The following is a 6,000-nucleotide window of genomic DNA, read 5'->3' as shown; positions in this document are numbered from 1 at the left end:
CCGACCGCTGGCTGAAAAGAATGATACCAAGATGATACCTAAACCTGCAGGCATCATTCTGGTATAACCACTCAAAGTCGTGAATTGCGTACCTGAAAACAAAAAAAGGTTAACAATAAAACACAGTAAACGGTGAAGTATAAAAAATTGCATACCTGAAAAGCAAACATGATAAAACATAATAACAATAAAACATTGCAGAATAGAATACAGTAAAAAAGAGCAGAACAATAGAGAGAGAGAGAACAATGAAACAACAACTATTTTTTTTTATTTTTTTGTTTTTTTGTTTTTTACACTTTTTTTTTTGTAACTGTAACTTTTATAACTGTAACCGGTTCCAGGTTCGGGTCTCTCAAAATGCGATGGCATCTTGGGAGACCCTGTGAAAGTGTGCCTAGTCTGTGGAATGCTGTACCCTACGCTAATACTCAACTAGTGAATGGTAGCGTTCAAAACATTCACCAATGCAAAGACCAGGATTATCAGGACAGGAGGGACAATAATAATGGGTGTCACGCCTATATCCGCGCTTACTGCAGACACAACATCTTTTTTGGGGGGGTTCGTTGGGTAGGGGTACTCGGGAGGACATAAAGAAAATACCTCTCATGCAGCCGACTGCATTTGGTTGGGGATGTGAATGGGGGAAGTACGGGTGCTGCAGAAGCGGTGGGTTCCCAATTAGGATTGGCGAATGCAGCAGGAAGGGCACTATGGGCACGACGGGCCTGTGTTTGTCTTCTTCTTGGTGGCAGCGGGACACTACTTGTGCTTGCCACCTCACCAGCTTGAACTGCACTTATGGGACTCGCCATGTCACCAAGTGTTACTGCAGTGTTGGTTTGACTACGACTGGGGTGTACTAGGCCGCTGGTGCTTGCCAGTTCACCAAAACGCTACAAAAAAAAAAAAACTGTTAGCGATCGCAGGGATCAGGCCTGACTCTGCGAATGCTGCAGTTATGCGTTTAGTGTTTTGTAAGTGACAGTGATCGATCGATACTGCACTTGGGTGGGCTGGGCTGGGCCGGGCGGAGGGGCAAAACGCAGGTGCTAGCAGGTATCTGGGCTGATCCCGCTAACACTGCATTTTTGGGAACCTTAAACTGCTGGGGACGCTAGTATAGATCTGATCGGATCAGATATTGATCCGTTCAGATACTATACCACTAAGGGAGGCGTATGCTGCATGCGTGGGTGTTAGCGGTATTGGCGCTAATCTGACGCTGCCCGGGGCGATGCATATCATCGCCGGGTGATCAGGGGGCTAAACCTTTATTCGGTAATAAACGGTGGGTGCCCTGACACTATAGAAAATAAACTAACTAACCAGCGTTACCCGTAACAGTTATACGGTGATCACTGGTGAAAGGGTTAACTAGGCAGCAATCAAGGGATTAAAACCTTTATTAGGTAGTATATGGGGGTCCCTGACGCTATAAAATGCTGACGGCGAACCTAAATATTTACCTCCCTAACTAGCGTCACCAGTGACACTAATACAGTGATCAGAAAAATGATCCCTTAGTGACACTGGCGACGGGGGGGTGATCAAGGGGTTAAAACTTTATTAAGGGGGGGTTGGGGTTGGGGGGGTACCCTAGACCTAAAGGGGGCTAATACTAACTGCCCTACCACACTAACTGTCACAAACTGACACCAATGCAGTAATCAGAAAAAAAATTAAAAAAACAAAACAAAACTGCTTGGTGTCAGTGTGACGGGGGGGGGGTGATCGGGGGGTAAAGGGGGGTGTAATGTGTGCCTGGCATGTTCTACTGTGATGTGTTGTGTTGGTGCACTCACATTGAAGTCTTCTCTCCTCGGTACCGGAACGGAAAATACCGAGCCGAGATGACATAATTTCCTCTGCTGCTGTTTAGCATACAGCAGCAGAGGAATGATCCCATTGGCTGGGAGCGATCGCGAGGGGGGGGGGGCCACAAATGGATGGCCTCCCCCTCACCTCCGATCGCCGGGGGACAAACGCCGACCGCCTCGGGCACCGGGGGGGGGTCCCAATTGGACCCCCCGCCCGCGGGAGGCAGATCACGTACAGGTACGTGATTCTGCCTGTCCGTGCCATCTGCCGCAGTGTATCTGAGTGAGGCGGTCGGCAAGTGGTTAATGTAATGTGAGCTTATACACACAGAGCTGTGCATTCAGTAGCCTCTCCCATGACCCTATTGGCAGGAAGAAGAAAGCCAATTAAAGGCACAGTTACAGCAGCCAATCAGATAGACTGTACTAAGCTGCAGGAAGCAGCTGCAATGGATTCTGGGACATGCAGTTTCCTCACAAAGCGGCTCTATAGCCTGGTCTTTAGGAAGGAACTACAAAAAGCCCATGATGCTCTGTGACAGGAAAGTAAAAGACTTCATTTTGTGTTCTGAGGAAAGGTGAGTCAGCCTTGAGGGAGGGAAGAGACCAGACCTGAGGGAGAGGTGCTGTCTCTCAGAAGATCTCCCCGCGAGATTCAGGCCAGCCTGAGAGAGGGGGATCCCAGGTGCATATCAAGGCGCACCTACACCGACGGTGAATTGTTCTAGTGTGAGGTGACCAGTCAGGTTGCCAAGAGAGCCTGTCTGTTTTTTATAATTTAATCTTTTATAATTTTTGTTTGCAATTTCATTTTTTAATACTTTTTGCATTTTTTTTATCAACCCTGTGGGCGGGGGCTTTGGTGAAATATCAGGGGTCTAAACAGATCCCTGACATCTCCCCTTAGAGACTGAGAAAGAGGCTGAGGACAGCGATTCCCCAGTCCCTTTCTCAGCATTGAAGATGAATGGACAGCGACTCCTGTCCATTCATAAACTGAGCAGAGTAACACACAGGTTACTCTGCTCAGTTTTCACAGGACACAGGAGCGATTTCGCTCACTGTGTCCAATTCAGAATAGGAAGGGGCCGGTAAATGACCGGTCCCTTCCTCCACTCTCCATCCTGACAGATCCCTACAGCCTTGGGAGAGGAGAGGAGGGAAGCCAGCTGTGGGGGACGAGGGAGGCCGGAGGAGGAGGACAGGGAGCTGCAGAAGAACAGATGGGGGTGAAGGACACGGAGGGGGGCTGCAGGAGGAGGATACAGGGAACAATCAGGGATGATCGATGCAGCAGGAGGGACAGCTGTGATCACCGATCTCCCTGTATACCTTTTCAGCCATCAGCTGCAGGAGGGAGAGAAGGAGAAGCGGATGTCAGCTATACAGGGAGATCGGTGTTCACAGCTGTCCCTTCTGCTGCACTGATCATCCCCAACTGTGAACCAGGGGGACCATCCAGGATCAGCCCCACAGCCGGGATATCGGGCAGCACTTGTGGGTGTCTGGGAGCCGCCCTCAAAATGCACCTCGCGGAAGACTTGGGATGTCTGCATTGCTGGTAGTCATCTTGCTGACACTTGTAGTATCACAGGGATAAAGGATAAGGCTCTCCATTTCTGGGACATTGTATACAGACACCATTGTCCTCTCACTTTGTTGAACAAAATCCTGTCTGTTTCACTTGATAATCTGGACCAGATCTGTTGCTTGGCCCTGCTATCCAGGAGTTTAAGTTCACCAACGATAGTGGCTAGCTGAAGCCACCAAATCTTATCTTTGCCTCAAAAGTATTGAAGCTACTAGTGCCATACGGATCCATACACGCATATTCAGGGCTCTGTGTATGCAGTGAGTGTGTGGGACAGTTTATCTATAAAGTTAAACCATTACCTGTTGATTTGTATAGAGTGTTTAAAGTTGGGCCTGTAGTGTCAGGGGACAGTAGAGAAAGGCCTGACACAAAGGGAGTCATTCCTCTGATCTCCTCCTGCCTGGACTCATAGAGCTAATCTGAGTAGGGAGTTCACAGCCATTGTTATTGTCGCGGTTTACATTCCCCAGTGTGTAAACGCTAAGGATGCGTTTCGCGAACTTTATAACTCTTCTTAGCGAACATCAAACAAACAACCCTGACGGCTTTTTCACTATTGCTGGTGACTTCAACAAGGCAAACTTAAAGACAGTTTTGCCGAAGTTCTACCAACATGTGAATTTTGCAAACAACATACTGGACTTTGTTTATACAACAGAGAAAAACGCATACAAGGCTGAACCCCCGCCCCCACCTTGGGTATTCAGATCACATCTCTGTTTTGCCAATTTTTAGCATACAAACCTTTGCTTACACTTGCGAAACCGGCTAAAAAACAAATCACAGTATGGCCAGACAATGCTACCCCAGTACTGCAGGACTGCTTTCAGCACACAGATTGGAACATGTTTAAAGAGGCAGCCACTTACAACAATCATACAGACTTACAAGAGTACATTGAAACAGTCATTGCTTACATCAAAAAAAGGTATAGATGTGAAAATCACCAAGATTATCACCACACGTGCAAACCAGAAGCCATGGATGACAGCAGAGGTTTGTGGGCTGCTACAGACCAGAGATGAGGTATTCAGATCAGGAGATAAAGCAGCTCTCAAAACAGCAAGATTCAATCTGTCTCATGGCATCAAGAAGGAAAAACAATATGCTCAAAAAAATCAATAAACACTTTAGCGACAGCAACCATACACGGGCCATGTGGCAAGCCATCCAGACCATTACTAACTACAAGCCCCTGCCACAGGCCAGTGCTGATTATACTTCTCTCCCGGATGCACTCAACCACTTTTATGCACAGTTTGAGATGCAGAATAAAACACCTTCACAAAAACTACTCATATCCCGAAACGACCGGGCGCTCTGCTTTTCTCCAGCCGACGTAAGGAAGACCCTGTTCAGGATCAACCGACGGAAGGATACTGGCCCTGATGACATACCTGGACGTGTGCTGAGAGACTGTGCTGTACAGCTGACAGATTTCTTTACAGATATCTTTAACGTTTCGCTGAGCCAGGCAGTTGTCCCTACGTGTCTTAAATCCACCACCATAATTCCAGTGTCAAAGAAGACACCCGTGTCCCGTTTGAATGACTATCGTCCCATAGCACTAACTCCAATAATGATGAAGTGCTTTGAGAGGTTAGTCATACATCACATTAAGTCCAGTCTTCCAAACATGCTGGCCCCATATCAGTTTGCATACCGTCCAAACCGTTCCACGGACGATGCAGTATCCTCTACCCTTCACTTGGCCCTTACCCACTTAGAACAGAAAGACTCTTGTGTTAGAATGCTGTTCATTGACTTTAGCTCAGCATTTAATACAATAGTTCCTCAGCAACTTATCACTAAATTGAACTCGCTGGGCCTCAACCTGCCCCTGCAATTGAATCCTGGACTTTTTAACCGGAAGACCTCAGTCAGTCCATTTGGCTGCATCACCTCGAGCACTACCACACTGAGCACGGGTGCCCCACAGGGATGTGTGCTCAGCCCACTGCTCTTCACACTGCTAACCCACGACTGTACTGCCAAGTTCAGCTCCAACCATATCAAGTTTGCGGATGACACAACTGTGGTAGGTCTCATCAGCAACAATGATGAAACACTCTACAGAGAGGAAGTGGAACAACTGGTTAAATGGTGTAGTACAAAAAACCTGTTCCTTAATGTAAGAAAAACAAAGGAGGTTGTTATGGATTTCAGGAGAAATTCTGTAGATCACCCCCCACTGACCATCGACCGCTTGACTGTGGAGAGAGTAAGCAGTATTCCTGGGAGTGCACATCTCAGAGGATCTTACCTGGACAACCAACATCACGTCACTAACCAAGAAGGCACAACAGGGCCTATATTTTCTCCACCGCCTTAATAAAAACAGTCTCCCTCCACCCATCCTTACTACATTCTATGGGGGAACCATTTGAAAGCGTGCTGACCACCTGCATCATTGTCTGGTATGGGAACTGCAGTTCTGCTGACCGCAGGACCCTACAGCGGCTAGTGAAGAAGGCTGAAAAGATTATTGGTGTCTCTCTCCCCTCCATCCTGGACATTTTCCATACATGATGCTGCAGCAAAGCTACCCGTATCATGAAGGATCCTACCCATCCCTCCCACAGT

This window comes from Aquarana catesbeiana, linkage group LG05 (genome assembly GCF_042186555.1).
Source record: "Aquarana catesbeiana isolate 2022-GZ linkage group LG05, ASM4218655v1, whole genome shotgun sequence".
Classification (NCBI taxonomy): Eukaryota; Metazoa; Chordata; class Amphibia; order Anura; family Ranidae; genus Aquarana; species Aquarana catesbeiana.
Note: the sequence above shows the minus strand (reverse complement) of the source record.